General features: G+C 40.9%; 1 long non-coding RNA gene across 1 annotated transcript in view; it reads right to left on the reverse strand.

Moving 5' to 3' along the window:
• Positions 1-7,343: 7,343 nt before the first annotated feature.
• LOC132663891 (uncharacterized) overlaps positions 7,344-25,568 on the reverse strand; it is a 32,899-nt gene continuing 14,674 nt past the window's right edge. Inside the window, exon 3 of the long non-coding RNA XR_009603310.3 lies at positions 7,344-8,059. This is a non-coding gene — a long non-coding RNA (uncharacterized LOC132663891). The remainder of the gene's footprint in view (positions 8,060-25,568) is intronic.

Below are 25,568 nucleotides of genomic sequence, written 5' to 3' on the forward strand. Positions count from 1 at the left end.
TGCTTTGGGGTCTGTGTCTCCTTCTGTCTCTGCCCCTCCCCTGCTCATTCTCTCTCTCTGTCTCTCTCTCTCTCTCTCTTTCTCTCTCTCTCTCTGTCAAAAATAAATAAACATTTAAAAAATTTTCATCTATGAATCTAAATGTTTATAGGCCAGACATCCCAGCTCTGTCACTCTTTAATTTTCTGAACATGTGGTCACTTCCCAAACCTCTCCAGGGTCTCACTTTTCCTCACCTTTAATATGAAGAGGTTAAATGACACAGAATGACACAGAATGACACAGAATGTCTTTGCAGCAGATTTCATCATTTGGGAGAAGGTTATTCCATTCCCTATTCTCTTTTATCCTTAATAATCTGTCTATGGAACTTCCCCTAGGTATCCTTCTGCTGCCCATTTTCATGCGAACTGAATTTTCCTGACCTTTTAGAAGAGTTGGTACCAGCAGACTGTCTGACTTCACAGAACTCCCTCTTCTGTTGTCCCCACGTTGTGCTATGATTTAATGTTCCTTGTTTCCTGAGATGCCCTTGCCCCATTCCTCCCCCACTTTTGTCTGTGTCCTTTCTTTTCATCTCCCTTACCCCTCTCCTGCTAACCTTGTCCCACCCAGAGGTGTCTCTCTAGTGTGGGCCCAGTTCTAGAAGGAAGCCACGCTTGCTCAGGCCTAAGAGCTTATGGTAGCAGGGCTCCAGATGCCTGTGATGGAATAAGGGAGCTCAACCAGTTTCATTCACTTCCCAGGGAACACCCACTGGCCATGTGGGGATTCTCCTGTTCTCAGATCCATCACATACAACAATGTCTACCTTGGTTTCTCCCCTTTCTCTCACATGGAAGCCAACAGCACACAGCTCTTGTGGCTGTTGGTGGTTGGTCTTCACCCCCCTATAGTTTGAGGTGCCTGGGAATCCCTTGTCACCTGACTTGGTTGATGTTGCTCCTGGGCTTTTGGTCTGGCTCTCTCATCCTGCTCCTCCTTTTTGTGAATGCCTGGAAAATTCCCCAAGACTATACTGATGCCTCCACCACCATCCCAGAGCAATCATCACCGGGGGTTTTAATTTGCTCTTTTGAATCACAGACAGCGTCTTCATATTGGCTGTTCCTTCAATTAGTTGTGCCTTCCGTGTCTTAAAAGCACAAATAAGTAAAATGAACAAATGAGGCAGCTATTGACTTTTCCAAGACAAATGAGCTCTGGTTTCCACAGCCCGGACAGCTCTGTGGTAGAATGAGCTGCTCCTCAAATAAGGTAGGTAAGCCGGGCGTCAGCCTCCTGCCTTCAGCATGCACTTCCCTTTAGCATAGCATAAGCAAGCACAGGAAGAAGATTCGTGTGACTCTCTCCTGAGAGAGGACCCACCTGGCGATGGGTCCTTACTGTCCCTTGCCAGACCACCTCCAACCACATGGCTCCTCAGTTCCCAGAATGCCCCCTGCCTGTGCACAGACTCCATCAAAGGTCTGGATGAGGAGCAAGACATCCCATAGCCACCTCCACTGCTTTGGCCCTCTTTTCTCCACCACATCACACATAAGGCTTTCCTGAAGAATTGAATTACCAAGGGAATTACAAATCAGGGGCTGGTGGGAGGGATGATATGTGTCTTTCTGTATCCTAAGTAAGGCTTTTCCATTGCTCTAAAAGAAAATGGTATCCAAAAAGTCAAAACGCACAAAGAGCCTTCATGGATTCTCCCAGCTCCTAATTGTGCTCTTCTGTACTTTTTGCAATATACTTTCTTCTAATCCCTACTCTCATGTGAATTTCCACCACCTTTCTAGAAAACCTCCTGCCCTACCCATAGCAATCAGTCTTTGTAGTGATTTCCTCAATGCTCACAGAATATTTATGTTAGAATAAGTTCTGACATTTCCAGCAGAACAGAGATCAAATTTACCTCTGTCTTTGATAGGTAGAGGTGCCTAAACCCCATTCTCTTTGAGGTCTCTCCACCAGTGTGAGCAATAGTTTTGCTTCTCTCTTCTTTTCATTGCCCAAAAAGTAACTGTTAAGTCAGTCAAACAGACCAAAGCATACACACACACACACACACACACACACACACACACATCTTTTCCAAAAACAACATAATTCTCAGAGACAGTCAAGTTTAAAACCCAAAAGAACACACACATTGTTCTACCATGCCATGACATAACACCACTTCTGTCACAATGGGGTTTCCTCTTTACTTTGCTGTTCCCAGGATTTTGGGTTGGTCCCTCCTTCACCACTCAGCACTCCACACCCACATACTTTCAGACCTGCTGGTGCTGGAAACAACTTGTCACTGAAAGAGACACCTCACAAGGGTCATTTCCTTGGCTGACAAAAGATGCTACCAAAACTTTGAAATCACTGAATTAAGAATGCAATCATGGGGGGTTCTGGGTGGTTCAGTGGGTTAAGCATCTGGCTCTTGATTTCAGTTCACGTCATGATTTCACAGTTCGTAAATTCAAGTCCTGTGTCTTGAGATTCTCTCCCTCTCTCTCTCTCTCTCTACCTCTCTCTTTCTGTCCTTCCCCCACCCCAATGCGCAGGCACACTCTCTCTCTCAAAATAAGTAAACTTTAAAAAAAAAAGAATGCAATCATGAGTAAGTTTGCAAATGGTAGTTACATCTCAGAGAGTATTCACAGAAGTCTATTCAGCCCATGTTAAAGCTCAGTGATGGAAATTATGCCACTAGCCCAAGGGCGGGTCTAGGAACAAGAGCCCATGTGATCAAAGAATAAAAAAAAACATACAGAGGAACGTTGATATAGAGTGTTCTATCCATTGCTCTGTAATAAATTATTCCAAAACTTACCACGTTAAAACCATAAACATTATTACTTCACAGTCTGTGGGGCACTGGGAGTGGCCTAGCTGGGGGGCTTCTGCTCTGGCTCACACTCACTTATTCACATGGCTGTTGACCTCAAAAGAAAAAAAAATGCGATCAAGTTCTTGGGCAAGAGCCATCTTCCTCCCTAGTCTAGGAAAGAAGGGAAGAGTCAAAGTCACTCTCATTCTTCCATTTACATTCAGCAATATCACAGCACGCTGTAGTGCTTCTCATACTTGGTACTGAAGACACAAGCCACTTATAGATACAATACAAGCCTGTAGTGAAGAAACCTCTCCTAGTAGCCCAAGTTTTCCCCAACCAGCTGGATGCAAAGGATCTCTCAGAATCAACCTGCCCAGGAGCAGTTCAGATCTGCTGCTTCCTGGACTCAGTTTTGTCCTCTTCTCTCATGAAATCAGTTTGGGAACCTGGCCTCTTCTTCCCATCACCAGATGCCAGGTGCCCTTCTCTATTTCACTCGTGCCTCTTCTTGCAATGAATTATCAAGATGACTCTATATTTCTCCTGAAAACCTACAGAATTCTCTTTCCCAAAGTGTCCCGTGCAAGAAGGTAGCAACAGCCACAGCAACTAGTGATACCCAACCAAAGAAGTTCTCTTTGAAAGAAGTTTTCTTTTAGGAATAGTATGAAACATTCAGAAAAGGTTCGTCTTCGGAATCAAAGAGATCGGAGTTTAAATCCCGGCTTTGCCAGTTACATGTTATATAACCTTGGACTTACCTCATTAAGCCTCTTTACAGAACATTGGAAAACAAGAATAATAATACATAACTCAAAAGATTGGGTCATAACTGACTTTATATCTGCAAAGAACTCCAATCTGTGCATACAGGAGTGGGACAGATATGAAACTGCCACACATTTGGTTGCAAGAAATTCAGTGATTTTCCCAAAATCAGTAAATCTGATGTCAAGTCCCCACTCGCCAGGGGTTGAGAAATTAAATCCTAGGTTCTGGCATAAGTAACATTTGGACTGAGCTAAACCCTCAATTGCCAACAGAAAGTTAATAAATAATGTCCAAAATTACTAAGAATTAGCCTAACTGCTATTTCTATAAAATACCAAACTGTATGGAAATATGGGTATAAGTACCAGAAGAAATAGATGAAAAGGGGTTTCTTTAGGAAGAAAAATGACATAGTGATTAAGACAGAGAACAGTTTTTTATTGTTATGAAATATGTGCAGACATCCATCCTATAATAAAATTGACTATAGAAAAGCCATCCATTTACTAATTTCCATACACATAGAGTTTCCTTTATATCTATTATCTGTACTCAGGGTCAAAAAATTCTACTGGTTTGGAATCCTTAAGTGTTTCTTTGTACAGAACATTTTGCAGTTAGGCAAAACAAACTTACAGAAGCATGGAAGGCCATGACATAAAGATTGCCCAAGAGTTCCATGCACCAAAATATTTTCCTAAGCATTACCTGGACATCAGTCATTGTTCCTTTGTCCAAATTCTACCATGAATTCTGGATCATTAGACAAGTTGCTTCACCTCTGTGAGACTCAGATTTCTTATTTATAATGTTAGACCATTCGAACAGTTTTCTTCCAAAATCTGATATTATTTCTGTCTTTGCAATTGGCTTTCAGAATGGAGACTGAAAGATTTCTGAAGCCACTTTCATATTTAAAGCATTGAAAGCCGAGCAGAGAGGATCTTTGTGTTTTCATCTTCCATTCCCATTTCTTAGATCCTTGTGATACGAAACAGTATGAGTTTCAGGGTCTGATGAAATCCTCTCTTGCCTCTCTCCTGGATTTCAAGAAAATAATCTAAAGACAGACACAACTGGGCACTGTGGGATCTGCAGATGGCTCATAAAACATAAACTGAGTCACTAGCACAGAACAAGCAATGGACAGAAAGAAACAGCTTGAGGTTAGATGTCTGAGGATTTTCCAAGAAAAACCAAGAACTGCATCTTAGGGTGCATTTGATACTGATGTTTCTTTCTTGATATCATATTGGGAAGCTTGAAAACCTTCAGTATTTACAACACCAGTAAATACTAAAATTCATTGTCCTAAATAATTCAAAGGAAAGAGAGCTTAGTTTTATTGTATGTTGAATTACACATTTTCAAAAGTTAGTTTCAAAAATTACTCTGCAGACAAGATTTACGGAAGTATGGTTTATTTTAGGGTCGGCTCAAATATTTTAAAACAATCGTGAGATTATTGTAATTTTTTTAAATAAAGTATGTTTCTGTTTAAAATCCTGTAAACCTTGATTTCCAACCAGGTTTCCTTAGAAGACAAATATTTTTGTTGCTATCGTAAATCTCAAATGACTCTTCCTTTTTCAGATTTGCTCTGCACTCCCAGTTCTGGGGCCATAAAACCATCCACACAGACATGCAAAAGACCTATCTGGCCCTCCGGGGTGTCCCTTTTCTCACGAAGCATTGCTCAGAATTCTCCTCAAAGGCATATTCTCCAGCGATTCATACAACCTTACAATAACTCAAGAAACTGTGCATCCATAGCTCCTTTTAAGAGGATATACCACAAATTTCCATCATTACAATTAAACTTACTTTTCCCCCCAAACCCTACTTTTCTCATGAGCCTCAACTTCACCCTTGTGTGCCTCTCACACAGTCTGTCTTTGCTTGGCAATAACATCTTACAAATCTTTTAATGGCTTTTTGTTTGCTTGTTTGTAAGGCATTTAGCACCACCATAGAAGTTTGTCCCCAAATCCTCTGCATTTCCATAGCATCCCGGCATTTCTTCTCTGTTGTATTTGTTCTGAGCACGAAAAAAAAAAAAGAAAGAATTTTCTCTCCCAGTGCCTCAGTTACTGCAGTCAAATACCGGCACAAAGCCTTTTCCTTTGGGACATTGAAGGAAAATATTTTCCACTTGGGACCCCCAAGCTCCTTCATATTTCCAGTCTTTCTTTTCCAAGTTGGGAAACAGTAGACATTTACTTTAGTCAATTCAACAAACATTCCTTGACTGGCAGATATGTTCCCACCAATGTCCCAGGGGCTGGAGACATCACAGGAGCAGGGAAGGCCAAGTCCTTGTCCCCAAGGAAGCTAACACTCTAGGGAGAGACAAACAACGAAAAATAAAGGGTTGTGTAATGTTAGGTAGAGAACAGCTAGGGAGCAAAATAAAACACAATAAGGGCATACAAAGTGGCGGGTGCTACCTCAGGATGATGGAAGAGCTCTGTGAGGAGATGGTATTTGAACAAAAGCCTGAATGAAACAAAAAGTTCAAATCAGGAAACGTGAGAACATAATATGGTATTTCGCACACGTGGTAAATATAGCTGGGCTGCAATTTTCCTTCTGGGCAAAGAGACACTTACTAAAACTCCTCATTTCGTTTTCGCAGACTAGTGTTACGACTTCCCCCAGGTTTAACTAAATACTTCCATTACTCAAATGAACATTGAGTGCCTGTTGTCAGGGGGGTGGACACCCTGCGCCCTTGTCCATTGGAGGAAGAATTAAGAAAGAGTCAAGTTAAAGGGAATGTTACAAGTCCTTGTAGGGAATAGTGTCTTGGTAATCTATCACTATATAACAAGACAACCGAAAACTTAATGAATTACAATTTAATATCTCTCACGATACTATGGCTTGAGGGACTCAGCGGGACACTTCTGCTCTACTTACTCGGGGTCTCTCACGCCGTTGCCGTCATGTGATGAGCGAGTCTGGTGTCTTCTGAAGCTCGAGTGGGCTGGAGCTTCCAATCTGGTATCGTCCGTCTCGTGCCCGTTACCTACAAGCTCCTCAGTGACGCCTCACTCTTCATGTGGCGCCTGGCCCTCCGACTCCCTTTGCGTGGCTTCTGTCCCCAGCAGGACACTCAGACTTCTTGCATCCGGACTGGCTTCCAAGACCACAGAAGCAGAAGCTGCCTGGCCATCTAGCGCATCTAAGGTAGTATCACTTCTCCCACATTCTATTGGTTAAAAGGGAGCCACCGCACCATTCCTGGTCACACTGGGAGGGGACTGCACAAAGGTGTTAAGTAGAGGCAGAGTTCACTGGGGGCCCTCTTTGGAGACAGCTGCCACCTACAGCAATCTGATGTGACTTTGCCCAAGTCGTATGTTTAGTCAGTGGCAGAACCAGAATTCAAGCAACGTGTTTCTTCGTTCTGTTTTCCTTTTTCAACCTGATCGGAGCCAAAATTCTTTTTGAGCCCAAAGTAAATAATATAAAGTTCAATGACACAAAATGCCATGAATTCCCTATACCCCCAACTTGGTCTCCTCCTTTCTAAGCCAGAGCCTTCCTGCAATATGCTGTTTGTTTTGTTCAATTATGGTATATATATGCTATATCTCTAATTATAGTATATATATGATATGGTATATATATGTAATGTATATAATTATGGTGTGTGTGTGTGTGTGTGTGTGTGTGTGTATTCATGTCCAGAAGCACTTATTTAACAGTGTTTGCAGCTCAGAGATAAGTTCCAGACACCATCACCAGTATTTCAAAGAGCTACTATTCAGATACATTAGCCAAAACGTGAAAGATAAGGCAAAGAGAAGTCATGTCTTTTCAATGTCATACTAGGGCATGCCTTAATAAGCCTGCCAAAAGATTATTCAATTATCTAGGAGAACATGCCTGTGTTTGACTTTGCCGTCCATTAATTCTATCCTCTGATAGAGATTTCCGTCCAGGAGAAACACTAATGATTTCTGCCTAGCACATAAAATAACCCAGAAGTTTTGGTTTTATTTGCCCTGTAGGGCATTAATGCATATCCAACCTAGCAATTTATTCTAACATTTTTAAATGTTTGTAAATAAATACTCAGTTCCTCAAACCCTCTGTGAGTCAGCTTTACCATCTTCCTGGCTTCCTCATTAGTGAGTTGAAGAAATCTTTGACACAAGCTCATTTTACATTTCTATGAGAGTTAGGTTTTCACCTTTCTGAAAATTATACTTTGACACTACAAAGGTTCCAGTGGAACTTCCTGGGGGCAAGAGACCGAGGGCAGCAGTGGCTGACACAGGCTGTGGGCCATCATTCTTGTCTACGCAGAGTTGGTTGACTATCTTATTTGGCAGTAAAATTTTGCCAGAATTATTCATGGGAGCTTCACTTCACAGTGCTCAAGGCTCTTATTCTGAGATTCAGGCAGCTCAGGAAGGAAAACTCTGAGCGCTTAAATTCCAACTGGATTTTTACTACCTGGAAGAAAAATACCAAGATGAGCAAAAGGAAAGAGCAACCAGCAGAACTTTCTGGAGAAAGGCCACCATTTCTACTAATTCAATACTGGAATCTTTGGCTTTTGACTGAAGAAATTAGCAAGCCCTATGTACCCATAGCATAGCACGTGTAAGAATTACTACAGGAAAATCTCACCTGGCCCCAGGGCATGCTTCTCTATGGCTCCACTCAATGGCTATTTTGAGTTCTCAAGAAGTGTAGAGGAATCTGGCACTCTGTCCCCACCACATTATTGGGTGGGTTTTCCTCACAAGCACATATATTTAGCAAAATCTCATGCCATAAAAGTGGGAGTATAAGACATGTGGTGTATTGTATTTTCCTTCACCTGAGCTTTATTTCTATTTTGAGTCCCCGTTGTGTTGACTAGTGGAAACACAATCTGATTCAACTCAGAGCCAGTTGTGTCCCTACCCCTATGGGTGCAGGTACAGTTTAACAGGATGTTGAGAATGCTGGGGCACTGTGTGTGGCTGGTAGTCAACATGGCCTGTCTTCTCTGCCACCTGTTGGGCTGTGGGTAGCTGCTGTCACTATACCCCTCACTTCCGGCTTTTGATCTATCCCAGGGCTGACTACCTGCTGAATTCTGGGGACCTGGATCTCCCAGAAGATATAGTTCTGTTCTCACATCTTTCCAGGGATTCTGAAGCTAGCTGCCCCTGACCCATTCTGTCTAGATGTCCCACATAGCTATTTCTACTCTACGGCTCTTAAACCACTAAGAGCAGTTTAAGAAAAATTATCCACAACTTGAAAATAAGATGAAAACATGGTTTAGTGCTCTTTAAAATTAATTGTGGAGTATCTTCGAACAAGCCCTCTTATAAGGTCATCTGATCCTCTATCTAGGATAGTGTTTCTCAATTCTTTTTCATTATCCCTTTCCCCAAGAAAAAAAAGTACTTACATTCCAGTTTAATTTTAATTAATTAACATAGGATAATTAATTTAATTAATAATAAACTGGTTGACTAATTGGTGTAATTTACCCTTAATAAGAGAAAATAAATAATCAAGAAGAAGATTGAACTTTGGAGGGCCACGTACACTTGTAATACCGAAGATTTTTTTCTGACCACCAAGAATGAATGTTCATTCCAAGGTGCAATACCACCTCTCACTTGAGAATTCATCATCAAAAGAGAAGCAACTTTGGCTTACTACTTACTATTAATGAAGGTCCTGAGTCTTACAGGAAATTGGTAAGTTGCACATTAGCTTTGTCCAATAAAGTTTAAATTATTTCAATTATTTCAATTATTTCCATTCAATAGAACAGATAATCCCAAAACTTAGGATAGCGTTGGCCTATAAGAATGCATTATTCACTTACAGGTCAGTTTCTTATACTCTCCTTGAAACTAACTTTACCATCCAACTGGTTCCTTTATTAATGAATTAAATTCATTTTTGTCACATGCTCACTATATATTTCTACTAGAGTTATGTTTTTAACTTGGAGAAAATTATATGTTGATATTTGCCATTTTAAGAAATTGTAACCTAGGGGCCCCTAGGTGGCTCCCTCAGTTAAGTGTCTGACTTTGGCTCAGGTCATGATCTTATGGTTCGTATGCTCTAGCCCCACGTTGGGCTCTATATTGGCAGCTCAGAGCCTGGAACCTGCTTCGGATTCTGTGTCTTCCTCTCTCTCTGCCCCTCCCCTACTCATGCTCTGTCTCTGTCTCTCTCTCAAAAATAAATAAACATTAAAATAGTTTTTTAAAAAAAGAAATTGTAAACTATCTACAAAGAAGATCGCATAGGTCCTCTCCGTTCTCAGATCCCTACCGTCCCCAACTCATCAGGAACCAGCCAGGGTGGGGGCAGAACATGGGGCATCTAACTTTCATTATCCTTTCTCTGACATTTCTCCATCCCTATCTTTGATAATCTTTATCTTCTATTAGAAGTTTGGGGATAGAGAAAGTGAATTTCACTGGAAAGAAAAATTTTTCTAAGGGTCATTCAGGGCTTAGATTTCATGGCTCCAACACCCAGGTCTTAAGAATCAGATCAAGTTTTTGAACCTCAAAAACCAAGAAATTAACTATTTTGTTTTCTCCTTCTGCCTGTAACAAACTGTACCCATGGTAAGATGCTTTGAGGTCTAGTTTGAAGAAGAAAGGGTTGGAGGGTAAAAAGATACCACCAAGGAGGAAGCAACTCAACAAATATAAAGATGTATTATAGGTAAATAAATAAAATAAGATAAGGCTATTTTTCTACCATTAACAATATTAATAAATGTTTTATCTCTATAGGTTAAATCAGGCTACACACTGTTTAACTCTGAAAGTCATGGCTGCTGACTTGCTGGAGGTCATTTACAGTTTTTAAAGAGACTCCAGACAGAAGACTTAACAGAGTTGTGGATCTTAGGAGACCCAGGACTGTCGCTATCTGGTGCAGGAAGTCAGAGCATCAGTTCCTTTGCTAATGCTCTCTTTTTCTAATCTATGTCATCCAAATGAGAGCACTGGAAGTAGAGAAGATACTCTCTTGTTCAGTTGTCTCTTGTTCAGTTGTCTTGTTCAGTTGTCTCTGAATGTATCCCCCCAAAATAAGTGGGTAACAGGAAAGATCGTTTGTCAAATTATTTCTCCTCTTTCCTTTGCCTCTGAGAAAACAAACCCTAGGGAGCCAGTCTGTGACATCCTCAAAGGTTATCCTGGCTGAACACAACACCTCTTCCTTTACTTTCTGCCTTTTTCCTCTCACCACTTCCCTAACATACACGCAGCCCATGGCCATCCTTTCCACAGCGACATGCCCCCATAAAATTATCAGGGGGTTCTGTACCTCAGTGAGACTCCCATTCAACGCATTACCTTTCCCAGGGTTCTAAATCCTGCCTTTAACTGTGCAGGCTTTGGTAACCAGTGCAGAGTATTTCAACCCTCAGTGAATGGGGTAAGGATGTCAACGTGGGAGCTGCCAGAAAAACAATACTGACTCTACGATTTCCACAATAATATTGTCAGCCGGCAGTAATAAGGACAAGTGACTCCAGTCCCCCAAGGGATATGCTAATGTGTGCCAAGTTGATATTCTTGGCCGGCACTTTCACCTCTCACTTGGGGTTCTAATAGAAATCCAAGTTCTAGCAATTCCTCTTGCACTGCGAAGGGAAAACATTAACAATACGGAGGGAGCACTGAGCGCTTTCCGTACGTGTGTGTTAGTGAGCCACTCTAGTGCTGTGTGCTGCCATCTCTGTCCCCCTGCCATGGGCAGAAGGGAAACCATGAAGATACAAAAATGCAGCACAGTTAAGAATATCAAACGCGAAGTATAGAAAGACAAGTACCCAAGTTGAAAAGTGTTTTTAAAATAAAAGACTGGCTTCTGCTTCCAGCCATAACAGAAATATAGGTATTAGACTTATCCTCACGAGGAAACAATGTGGAGCGAATGATTTTGGACTCAAGGCACCAGACAGCTCGGAAGAGGTGAATGCACGAGGTCAATTTCACATTCTCCCTAGCTTTCAATTTGGTACCACTTTTTAGATTTTTTTTTTTTTAATGTTCATTGATTCTTGAGAGAGACAGAGTGTGAGTGGGGGAGGGGCAGAGAGAGAGGGAGACACAGAATCCGAAGCAGGCTCCAGACTCCGAGCTGTCAGCACAGAGCCCGAAGCAGGGCTTGAACTCAGGAATTGCGAGATCATGACCTGAGCCGAAGTCGGAGGCGTAACGGACTGAGCCACCCAGGCGCCCCCTGGTGTCACTTTTTGAATGAATCATAGCACAGAGAAATAAAGACCAAATAAAGAGAAGTGTCATAATGCACAGAAAACAAAATTTCATGGCTGCTTTAGGGTAGCAGGGATTTGTGAGGCAGGGTGAAAGCTAAAACTAGAAAAGAAATAAGTGGAGAATATTTTTTTCAAGCTTGGGATAGGGAAAGAAATTTCAGGATGCATACATGTCTTAATTATAGGAAAAACTGATAAATTGGATTCATCAAAATTAAGATACTTTGCTCTTCAAAAGACACCATCAAGGAAATTACCAGACAAACAATAGTTTGGAAGAAAAAAAAAAAATATATATATATATATACACATATATATGTATATATCTCTGTATGTATATATATATTCATATATGACAAAGGGTTTATATATATATATATATATATATATATATATATATTATAAAGAACTCTTATAACTCAATAACAAGAAAGCCCTTTTTTTTATTTTTGAGTGGGCAAAAGACAGATACTTCAAAAGGAAAATCCACAAATGGTTAATAGATACAGAAAAAAATGCTCAACATCATAAGCCCTCAGGTAAATGAGGAAAGGAAATCCATAATGAGATACCACTACATACCCACCAGAATTGTTAAAATTAAAAACACCACTGCCAAATAAGGATGTTGAGTAGTTGAAACTTTCATACATTTCTGTTGGGAAGCCACATTGCACACCCACTTTAGAAATGTGTGAGTGATTTTTGAAAGTCGCATATAACATGGGGTGCCTAGGTGGCTCTGTCAGTTAAGTGTCCGACTTTGGTTCAGGTCATGATCTCACAGGTCTGTGGGTTCAAGCACCTCATTGGGCTTTGTGCTCACAGTGCAGAGCCTGGAGCCTGCTTCAGACTCTGTGTCTCCCTTGTTCTCTGCTCCTCCCCCACTCACACTCTGTCTCTCTTTCTCTCTCTTTCACAAAAATAAACATTAAAAAAAATAAGTAAAAAATAAAGTTGCATATAACATCTACTTTTAAGACCCAGCATTTCCACTGGGTATATTGAAAAGAATTGTATACATATGACCACCAAAGATATGTATAAGAATTTTCGTAGTAGTTTTCTTCAACTGGAAACAATGCAAATACTCAGTAACAGGAGTATAGGTAAATAAATTGTACTTTATCATAACAATGGAATTTTGTTCAACAATAAAAGAATGAACTCTTGATAGATGCTACTACATGGCTGAATCTCAAAAGCATTATGCTGAGCAAAACAATCCAGATGTAGAAGAGTTCTTACTGTATACTTCCAATTATTAAAAGTTCTTAAAGAGGCAAAACTAATCAAAGGTGGTAAAAATCAGAGCAATGGGTGCCTGGTACAAGGTGCGGGGATTGACAGGGAAGGATACAAAGGAACTTTGGGGTGATATCCCAGAAGTTGACACGGTTGTGAGTTACACAGGTGTATATATTTGTCAAACTCATGACACAGTGTGCTTAAGATCTGTGTATTTCGTTGTAGGTAAATTATACGACCTTGATTTAAAAAAAAGGAAAGCAGAGGGATGCCTGGGTGGTCCAGTTAGTTGAGCGTCTGACTCTTGGTTTTGGCTCAGGTCATGATCTCACAGTTCGTGAGTTTGAGCCCTGTGTCGGTCTCTACGTTGGCAGTGTAGAGCCTGCTTGGGGTTCTCTCTCTTTCCCTCTCTCTCTTCCCCTCCCCTGCTCACTCTCTCCCTCTCAAAAATAAATAAACTTAAAAAAAAAAAAAAGGAAAAGAGAAAAAACCCTCAGGCACAATATAAACAAAAGAACAATTCACAATACAGGAATTGCAAGTTGGGAAAGAGTATGACCCCAGTGACGGAAGTAAAACTTTATTTTGCAAATCAGAAGATTTTCTTTGTTTTCACCAAATTGATTGAAGACCAATCAATTGGAGGCTGACAATCAAAAATGTTTTTGAATATAGATCATTGTGTATTTTTATCATAAAACCCAGAGGATTTCAAAAGATCGGATGGACACAAGACTTTTTCTGCCCATATGTACTTATTTATGTTCTAATATTTCTCAGCATTTTATTTCTATAAAAATTTTTAAAAAAGGAAAATACAAAGGGAAACGGAAGAGAGAAGTCTAGGGTAAAGGATTTGATAGTGCACAGCAATGAGTTAACTTCTTTCTCTGTGAACCACAGACTACGCTTTCTCATCCCATCCTTTCATCTGTTCTTGAGGTCTTTGAAGTCAGAAATGCAGAAACCAAGTCCTCAACAATGTGGTTGTTTGTAGCTACCATTTCTTTGGCATACACACAGCATCCTCTCTCTTTTCTAGTGGTGGTAAATTAATAGTCTTCATTGCTTGGCTAACCATGTTGCTAGAAAATGAGTCCAGTATGTTAGAGAAAAGGAATGAACACAACTGTGTTAAAACAACAAAGCATAAATGCCTCATTTTTCCTAGGGAGTAGAAACATGTTAAGCCCAGATTTTATTTATTTTTCCAAGTGGCATCTGAGAAACTGTTTGTCATGCCAAATCCTAATGCAGCAGAGATTCAAAGGGATTTTTGTCACTTATCACTTAAAACCCAACCAAGGTGGCCAGTTCTTAACATCGGAGATAGCCTCTTATACCGCACCTCCTCTTAGTGGTCAAGAGACACCCGTTTCTATTTTTTTTAAGTTTCTGTCATATTAGGAAATTTTTTTAAACTCCAGAATAGGTCACAAAACTGTAGAATATTTTTAATGGTGGCACTTAGCGAATTAACACTATTAATACTATTAACACTGATCATTTGTTGTTAAAAAATCACCAACAAATATCATTATGAAAGTTCCAACATAATTATAGCATTTATGAAAATATCTTTCATGATGCACTTCTGGCCATGTGCTTTGATAAATGAAGTACATGTTTAAGATTTCAAAGCCAGAGGGTGGCTTACATGTTTGGAGTTAACATCAAAAGTACCTATGTGAGACCGAACTGTGAACTGAGACAGACTCTACATATTTCATGAGATTAACTCAACCTAGATCACGATCTAAATGCCAAATGCAAAACTGTAAAACTTCTAGTACAAAAGATGGAAAACAAAGTATATATGACCTTGGATCTGATGCTGAATTTTTATATGCAGCACCAAAAGCACAATTCGTAGAGTAAAAAAAAGAGTAAATTTTGCTAAAATTAAAAACTGTTACTCCAGGAAAGACATGGTTTAAAGAATGAAAGCATAAGCCACAGACTGTAAGAAAATATTTGCAAACATGTCACTGATAAGAACTCATATCCAAAATAATCAAAGAACTTTGCAAACTCAACATCAAGAAAACAAACAATGCAGCTAAAATGGGCAAAAGATCTGAACAGGCATTTCATGAAATAAGACATACAGGTGGCCAATAAAGCATATGAAGAGATGCTGAACATCATTTGTAATCAGAAAATTACAACCTCAAGCAACGGGATACTACTATACACATATTAAAATGACCAAAATCCAAAAAGCTTATAATATCAATTGCTGACAAAGATGCAGAGCAAAAGGAACTCTCACTCACTGCTGTTGGGAATGCAAAATGGTACAGCTGCTTTGGAAGACAGTCTGGCAATTTCTTTCAAAGATAAACATAATTTAAACATAAAATTCAGCAATCACATTGCTAGGTATTTACTCAACTGACTTGAAGACTCAGATCCACACGAAAGCCACCATGTAAATGTTTATAGGAGCATTATTCGTACTTTCCCCAAACTGGAGACAACCAACATGTCCTTCAATAAGGAATGTATAAACAAACTGGCACATTCATACAATGAACTACTATTCAATCAAAAGCAATAAGATATTGAGCCATGCAAAGACATAGATGAATCTTAAATGCACATTGATAAGTGAAAGGAGACAGTCTGAAAATACTACATATTGTACGATTCCATCTCTAGGTCATTCTGGAAAAGACAAAACTGGTGAGCCAGGAACCAGATCCATGACTGCCAGGTTTCCTAGAGGGGAAGGGGAAAAGAGTTGCTGAATTGGTAAAATACAAGGATATTTTAGGGTAGGGAAACTATTCCATAGGCTACTGGAGCAAGAGATACATGACACTAGACATTTGTTTAAACCCATAGAACTTTATAGTATAAAGTGGGAACCTTAATGTATAAACATGTAAACAAATCATTTAGGCGATGGAAGGATATGAGGATGGAACACAGAACATGACAAAATAACTGAACTAAAAATGTATGAAACAACTTCACTCAAAGGGGTGGGGAGAAAAGGTGCTGACCTAAGTCACTTTGGAAACTAGTGGGATCTGTAAGATGAAGGACAGAAGGAACTTCACGTGAGTGCTGTGCTTTAGCAAAGCTGTTTCCCATGAGGGTCTGAGTTAACAATCCTGAAAGTACTGTGCATGCACGCTGGAATCGAACAACTAAGTAAATGATTGGCAGATGGGGGGAACCAGATTTCTCACTGTTGGAGTGGGGATGTTACAGACAGACAAGATTAGAGGGATCCATGTGGCAATCTACCAGAGCTAGGGACAGAAGTATGAGCTCCTGTTTGGTTTAATATAGAAACAAATATTGACATATAGGAACGTTCGTAGAGGAGGGTACATACGCACATATATTGCCTTGTTCTGTGGCTCAGAGGCCCCAGAAACCACAAGAAGCACACAGTAGCAATGACCACCCTTCCTCTTGCCCTGCCCCCACCACTTACCCTAGACACTTCATCCTGAAGACTCACAACGGACTAAGCACCCACTTCTCTGATCTCTAAGTACTCCGTGCAACTCATTTTCTCCATTCCCATGTCCTGAGATGATCAGATAATAATTTTGGGGTTTTTTTTCAGCCACTCAACACTAAGCTCTCCACCGGCTGGGAACTATGTCTTACCGCCTTGCATCATCAGTCGTTAATATTGTATTCATGGGAGGAAGTGTTGCACTCAGTTCCAAAGCCCTATGTACCTTACAAGTTTCTCAGTCTCAATCTGAGCAGGTAGCAAGGCCTCTCCTCTCCAGACCCAGGTGGGTTTGCTTTTCTTCTTATGGATTTGCGGAAATCAGAAGAAACAATGCTAACAAACTGCCACTTAAGTAAAAAAAAAAAAGGTTTATTGCCTTTAACCATAAAAATATCTGTTCCAATGAGAGTACTATGCCTCAGCAAAGCTAGGTCCCAACATCTAGTGGCCTTGGCAGGTTCTGTGTCCAAGCTCCTGCTGCTTCCTTTTTGTTTGTTTGCTTTTAAAGTTTATTTATTTTGAGAGAGGGTGTGCGTGCGCATGCACACACACAAGTTGGGGAAGAGTAAAGAGAGGGAGAGAGAGAATCCCAAGCAGGCTCCACGCTCAGCACAGAGCCCAACACGGGGCTCGATCTCATGACTGCAAGATCACAACCTGAGCCGATATCAACAGTGGGACCCTTAACCAATTGAGCCACCCAGGGTCCCCTGCTGCTTCTCGATCTAATTGTACAATCATTGAAAGCCCAGGACCCATCCCATCGAGCACAATCAAGAGAGGATCTCAGAATGGAGTGCTGAAATGGTAAAAGGAGTTCACAGACTGGTCCTGACTTTCATGACCACAACCATTTCTTTTGAGTGAGTCGTTTCTGTGGTTCCAGAAGGACCAGAAGGCTGCCATTCCAAAAACTGGACTCTCATTTATTAATCTGCCTGAGTCCATGACAAATTGTTCCTCTGATTCTTAGAAATTAAGAGGGGAACGGAAGTTAGAAAATTAACTTTTCTACTAACCCAAAACATAGAAGAATCCAGATGAACAATACTTCTCTGCTCTTTTCTTTTGCCAAAACACCATCCCTACAACTCTGGGCTGAAAATATCAGACATTTTCCTGTAGATAGCAGTTGGTGGGCTAGCATCCAAGGCTACAAGTGTGAACTGAACATATATGTGTACCAAGCATCCAAAACCACCCTCAGGGACCATGATAAACATGGGCGGGACCCAATATAAATATCTGTTCAATAAATGACTAGATAAATGAATTAATCTTATTGACTAATAGTTTTATAAGGGGGAGCTTGGCCAAGACAGGAATGAAGGATGCATTTTAGGGCAGAATGGGAAATAACATTGGAGCGAAAAAAGCAGTATTAAGTGACTTAAGAGTGGCTTGATATTAAGTAGATGCAGTGAATTTTGGCAGGAAAATTATAAAATATATTATATTCTTCCAAAAGAGTTACGAGGGTTTAAGTACAAAAGTGGTCCAGAAATCACAGAACGATTTAGCTACTGGGAGAAGTATATGAACACATCAAACTTTGGAACAGTGTTATGAAATTTTATGGAGGGCCAAAAGGGTTTCAACAGAATAAATCCCTTCTTTTGTGGATCAAACGAACGTCATCACTCTTGCCTTCCATAAACTCCACCCACGATATTTGTGTTTGTTCTGTATTGGGGTCCAGGCAACAGTATTTTTCATAAGTGGTCTCAGTTCATTCTTATTTGCAATCAGGGTGGAGATGCTGTTATATACAAACTACAGATACAAAAGGCAATATGTCTTTCCCAGGAGCACAGCACAGTGAGACAGAGCACAGTCAGATCTTTTCCTGACCCGTTTTATTTTCAGTCTTTTACTTAAAGGTTAGTAGCTTGATATTTATGTGATCACTATGCAGGCAATTGGTTACTGGGCTGCTATTTTCGCTCTTGCCTGGTGCCTCACAAGTATTAGGGATGGTCTAGAACCCCAATCACATGCTACAGGAAACTGCACACCTCTCTGCACCTCACTGGGTCTGTTTGCCTTGAAAACATTTCAGAAGCAGGGAGAGAGAGATCTGGGGTTGGGTGTGGACACAGAATGCCAGGTGGTTTGAACCCAGTTCTGGCTTTCTCGATCCTCACCCAAAGCCTTTTCTGAGACTGCTTCCTCCAGCCTCTTGGAACGATAAACTCCTGGAAAGCCCCAACATCATCAATGACTTGCAGAGAGGGAAACAGGTTCATGGAGAGGAAGGGTCTTGACTAATCCAGGGACAACAGACAACCTGAGCTAGCCCATACTCCCCTGCCCCCTGGCCATCCTTCTCTAGGATGAGCTAGGAACTTGGACTCCCCAAATAGTCCTCCCCATCCCCCTTGGTCAGGTTGAGGGGCGCCATTTTTCTGAGCCATAGTATTCTGGTCTGTGAAGACACTCAAGGATGAATTGTTCCTAGGTTGAGTTTTGCAGCCCTAACCAACTACCTCTTCATACAGAGGCAGACAAACAGCCACACAACAGTCCTGTGTGCACAGTGCTCATGGATCACACGGCCATGGAGTCTGTGTGTTCTGAACGTGCCATGTGATCATTTCAATCCTAATTGGAGCACTAAGCCTGCATATCTGATGTTTGAGGGCCCTGGCCCGCAAACAGGCTGAATTTGGGGACAGAGATGTCTCCCTTTACATGGCTTCACTACTCTTTCACCTTGCTCTCTTCTCCCACCCTCAACAGCCCTAATCCAGATAGCTGTTCAGTGCAAGGTTCCAGGCCTGCTCTCTTCCTTATCCATCGATGGTTCTACTCCCGACACAATAAGAAGTCTGAGAAGAAACAGTGCAAGGCTTGGGGAAGCCAAGCAGAAACCCTCACACCCCCTAGAAGCCCCTCACCCACGGCTTCTCAACACCCCCAGCCAAAAGCGGTTGACATTTATCTAATTGCATGTCAGACTGTCATTGAATAAGACTATGCTTTAGACCTCTGGATGTTTAAACATGTTTATTTCATTTGGACTTTAAAAGCAAATTTCCTCTTTCTGAAAATAATTCATAGGTTTAATTTGAAAAATATTCAGTCTTCAAAAGAGCTCTTGAGTGTCTTTCAATTTTTTTGAAGTTCAAGTTTCACAGAGTAAGAAAGAAAACCAACTGATGGAAACAAAATCCACTGAAAAAGGTAAAACATGTCTTATTCAAATGTAAACAGAAGGCAATTTAAAGCATATTTCACAGATAATAGATACCATAAATCCTTGTCTGATCCATTAACAAATAATTTTTCTGATAACAAACAGCTGAGTTTTATACATAAAACCCCCGAATTCCTATTTTAGTCTTACAGTTCACATAGATTGATCAAGGTGGACTGCCTAGTGATGCCAGTGGGATTTCCCCGAATTTTGTGCACTTTAATTTCTAGTACCGGCATTGAGAGAAATCAGGAAAGAGTCCTTGGCTCTGAAGCAGGTATCTAAAAAAGATTTCTCTCTATTTTTCTTCCACTGCATTTCCCCTTTGCCCTACCTTGGTCAATGAATGAGAAGTTATCTTTAGACAATCATACTTGAGTTTCCGTGGTCTAGTTGTGGTTTATGTTGTTAAGTAGTCTGCCTTCAAAAGTAATTATGCTAAGTGAGAGAAGTCAGAGAGAGACAAACACCGTATGATTTCACTTACATGTGGAATTAAAAACAAAAGAAAACAGAAACAGACTGGTAGGTACAAAGAACAAACTGGTAGTTGCCAGAGAAGAGGTGGGGGGGTGGGGGGCGGGGAAGGGCAAAATGGGGGAAGGGTATTAAGAGGTACAAGCTTCCAGTTATGAAATAAGTTAAGTCACAGGGGCGTGATGTACAGCATAGGGAATATGGTCAACATTATCATACTAACTTTGTATAGTGACAGATGGTAACTAGACCTATCAAGGTCATCACCATTTCATAAGGTATAAAAATACCAAATCACTGTGTTGCACACCTGAAGCTAATATAATACAGTAATTTAAGTTATAAACGATAAAAAGATTTTTTTTAAATAATTCGAATCTGAACTCCAGTTTAAATTCACCGAACGCTAGACTACGGCCTGGCCGTTTTAACGAGCAAGATGGATCTCAGCACAGTCTACTCATCCCTGTTGATTTATGGCAGTCATAACAATGACCGAAATGCTCATATTTCCCAGGCCAGCTTATATATAAATCAAGTCCAAATCATTGTCATCTTCAGCATCCTCTCTCTAACTAATTTACTGCATTTTGCCAAAAACTGGCCTAAGAGAAAAATCCACTGGGTTGACACAACACTTTTTCTTAGGCACGGATCCAGCATTCAACAAACTTAATTAGGAGAGAGGAATCCAGATCAAGAGCTAAGCCAGTTAAGCTATAGCCCTGGAGTTCCTGAATCAGGGAAATCTCTCCTAGATATTTAAGCACGTTAGTTTCAAGAGAAGGGTTTAAAGGCAAAACGGGCCATATATTTCCACATATATTTGTCACGTTCATGCGACAGTCTAAGGGTCAATCACAGGGAGCGATGAGATGTATTCAAACGACATAAGCTTAAATATACATATCCGACCACAAAGTTCCCCCAGACCTCAAGGGTCAGTTTCCTCCCCTTTGTGGCCATGTTGGCTTCTGAGTTATTATTATAAAGTGTCTATTTTGAGCAGTAAATAAGTGATAATGCTAAACAGCCTCAGGGCACAGCCTAGAAAAATGATTGACGGAGCAGCTGTCAGCCCTGCTTTCTATCCTTGCACCGGTCTGAAATCCAACGTGCCTGTTTAAATGGAGCACATTAGCAGTTTTACAGGGACTAATAGGCTCGCCACATCTTTACTCAGAACCCGCGGCATGTCTCTGTGGGGGAGGGCTCAGATTTCACTAGGACATTTCACTAGTTATTAGGAAGGTGGGGTTTGCCTGGGCATTCCTTTACACAGCAAAGCTCTCATATCTGAGCCTTAGAAGTGTATCACTAAATAAAACAAAACTCCACCCCCTCTCAAGCCTGAATCTGAAGGTCTGCTAATAAGATAGCGTACCTGATGTCCTCTGAGGAAGTACCAGATGGAATGACTACGATCTGTCTTTACACTAATGAAAAGCACACAAAAAGAATTGTAGGTGTGGCACAGTGCCAGAAGATGCAGAACTTTATTATTTTCCTCGGAGGGAGATAGGTTGCTAGAAGTTTGCTTCTAGTGGAGAACTGACGGAGTCAACTTATGTCAGATTCATTTTTTGCTTGGGAAAGTCACTGAAACGGAACCCTTCAGTTATATGGATGCAATGCAAATTTCACCCAATATCCTGAAAGAAGTGTCTAACTGGATTTTTTAGCTTGGGCTGGAAATTTGAGACTCTGTGAGGTGTTGCAGTGTTTCTTTCTGTACCCTTGGAATATGATGAAAAAGGGCTGAGAGTATTTGCATAAGAGTCATGAAATCTTAGAGCCAAAATTCTCTTGTAAGAGACTTGTTTCAGACCCAACCTGTATCTATTGCTGGAACACCCCTTGGCCCAGTGTCACTGGTAAAGATGTACTGTTGTCCTATCCTGGTTAAAGCAAATTATTGGTGGTATTTTCTGGTTGTTAAGATGGAGAAATAGTTGGCGAACAGCTATCTGGCTGGCTATCTGTATTTGTAGATTAAGTTTTTACTAGAACATGGCTCTATCCATTTCTTTTTTTTTTTTTTAATTTTTTTTTTCAACATTTTTTTATTTATTTTTGGGACAGAGAGAGACAGAGCATGAACGGGGGAGGGGCAGAGAGAGAGGGAGACACAGAATCGGAAACAGGCTCCAGGCTCCGAGCCATCAGCCCAGAGCCTGACGCGGGGCTCGAACTCACGGACCGCGAGATCGTGACCTGGCTGAAGTCAGACGCTTAACCGACTGCGCCACCCAGGCGCCCCCATTTCTTTATTGTCTACAGCTACTTTTGCACTATAGTGTCAGAGTCCTATGGCTCCACACACCTAAAATATAGACAATATAGTCCTTTTTTGAAAAGTTTGCCTATGCCTAGAGAAAAAAAAGGAGTCCACTGTGTTAATAGTTGCATACTTTTATTAGAAGATGTATTGATCGATTGTATTAGATGAGAGAGCACAATTGGAGCAGAAAAGCTGCGAGTATAGAGTCTTCTGTTATAAGCAAACCAGCTTCAGCATAAGCCCAACCAGTGAGTTAGATGAGTATGTCATACGATCACCATCCCCGCATCTTTCAGAGTTTCGATGGTGACCTTTCACTTTGGGACTTCCCCCAGCAGTGGGGCGTTGCTCTTGGTTTGCTATTTTGGCAGGGAGAGAAAGGTAGAAGGACTTCCATTGGCCTCTTCCTACCACATTAGTCAGTACTCTAAGGCAAAAGGCCATTATATGGATTCTGCCAAGTGATGTGTGTATTACAGATACATTCTCATAATGGGACATAACCACGAAATGTATTTAAGGTCTCCAATGAGCCTACAGTAGAGAAGACCTAGGGTAGAAATTCTGTGTATTTTCCATCCCCCTATAAGCCCTATTCTGACAATGGTTTTGTAGGTCTCCAGTAATTAGTGTTGACTTTATTAACCTATTGGACTTTATGTCCAATAACCCCCAAGATGTTTGGGTAGTTTCCTTTCCATAATCCATTTATCCCAATGAATGCCTGCTGGTCCTTCAGTGAAATCTAAGAGGAAGAATCACAATACTAACTTGTAACAGGTCCTTAGCCTCTAGGGTACCTGATCTGTCTTTATTCAACAATCTCTATATTAGTATACAGACAGACTCAAACCTGAAGATTGGATGGGGGTCTTGGATTAACCACGCTTTTTATTTTCTGTATCTTATAATGTTTTGAGATCTCAAAAATCTCACTGGCAGGAAGAGACTGCCCTTCCCAGGGCTAACCAATTGTTAGAAATAGCAAAGTATTCAGCCAGAAGCACAGTGGTTGGCTTCTTATGCAAACAACCAATCGTGAGTCTATTTGTCTGTTTATTCCTCTTATCTCTTTATCTAAATCTGTCACATCAAACTAGTATTTCTCTAGCCCTAAATCACTCCAGGGCCAGTTACCAGACAACTAGAGGCCACCTCTATGGCCCAGAGTCAACCAGCATTATTCAAACTGGCCAATCCTAAACCGTTTACACTGCCCTGCCTTTCCCACCATAACCCCATTAAGGGTCATAGCTTAGGATTTCCATTACTCCTGCTTCTACCTCCAGACTAAAAATCTCCTGCTTCCCCTGTGGTCCTGTGTGGCATGCCCCTTTCTCTCAGGAAATATAAGTAGTAAAATTCTTTCAAATACCATTGATTTGTCTGTGTCATTACTCAGCTTTATAAATTAAGACCCAGGCACAAAACAGGGCCATGTCTCTATTCTGGTAGCTCAAATCAGGCCTCTATTAACCAACTTTACTGTTTTATCAGTCCTATGAATCAAATTATATTTTAATGGGCTGCCCATCATTTCTATCTTACTGCTCTGTGATTAACTGACCATCATTGAAGATTCCTGTGGATCAGATTATTCTGGTTCAGATTCCACTTCTGTCATCTAGCGTAGTAACTACATAACCACCCTCTGATTTCCACACTCAAAACAGAAAACACGTTAACATCGTACACAAAATCCTCAGCCTAAAGAGAATGGACACTGTAGGATTTTACAAAAGTGTCGATGCTTCTTTTCCACTATATTTATCAATAGGATATAGTGAATGTATCCAAATTAAAGGTGATAAATCCCCTCCAACATTCTCATCTTCAAGGAACTGGGATTTCTTCATCTATATAAAACCATGGGAATCTTGACATCTCAGTTTCATTTAGGATGGCCACCATTGAATCCAGATTTCAGACCCTACAATAAGCAAACAATTGGAACCACTCTCTACCACTGAGTTAGGACAAGAAATACAGAATATTTGCTAAGGATACCTGTAGTAATAGGTTTAACTTTATTTAATATTATCTTCTTTCTTCCTTTATCTGGCTACCTGAGAATGCACTCCTATACCAATTCTCAGACATCAGGAAATGTATAACTCGAGGAAGTCTTTCAGTGCTTTCCCAGATATTACTTGCTTCACAACTGTCTCATGACTGTTTTGCAACAATGTGTCCTTAGCTACAAGGGCCCAGGCCTTGCCGCATGGTTGGATTTTCACTATCTTCCTCTACTTCCTTCAAAGTGAAGGGCTTGCAACCATTCCTGGTACCAACTTAGGTATCATTGAGGCTTCTCCTATGAAAAGCAAAGCATCAACCCTGACTCACACAGGTACAAAAGAAAATTATTAAAAGATCTTGCGCATCTATGGGGCGCCTGGGTGGCTCAGTCGGTTAAGAGTCCGACTTCGACTCAGGTCATGATCTCGTGGTTGGTGGGTTCGAGCCCTGCGTCAGGCTCTGCACTGACAGCTTGAAGCTTGGAGCTTGCCTCAGCTTCTGTCTCCCTCTCTCTCTTCTCTCTCTCTCTTTCTCACTCAAAATTAAATAAACATTTAAAGACAGGAGAACAGGTTTAGGGTATGCAATCAGGAACAATGCCTGAAATGTTGCAGAATCTCTAGCAAGGATGCTCCTGGCCAAGGTCATCAAGCAATAGGTACTACTTGTGAACCATAAACCTCTCCAGCCTGTGATGCTACCCTGAGACCACAGCTTCTGCTGCTCCAGGAACTCTTCTCAAAACCATCACTCCCCAGGGGTGGCTCGGTGACTCAGTTCGTTGAGTGTCCTACTTTGTCTCAGCTCATGATCTCAGGGCTCATGAGTTCAAGCCCCATATCGGGCTCTGCGCTGGCAGCTCAGAGCCTGGAACCTGCTTCGGATTCTGTCTCTGTCTCTGTCGCTCTGTCAAAAATAAACATCATAAAATTTCCAAAATAACCCTCACTCCCCTGAAGGAGAATCTTCACAACTCTTACAAATCTCCAATAGACGCCACTAATT

The sequence above is a fragment of the Panthera onca genome, chromosome D4 (assembly GCF_046562875.1).
Source record: "Panthera onca isolate mPanOnc1 chromosome D4, mPanOnc1 haplotype 2, whole genome shotgun sequence".
NCBI classification, from domain to species: domain Eukaryota; kingdom Metazoa; phylum Chordata; class Mammalia; order Carnivora; family Felidae; genus Panthera; species Panthera onca.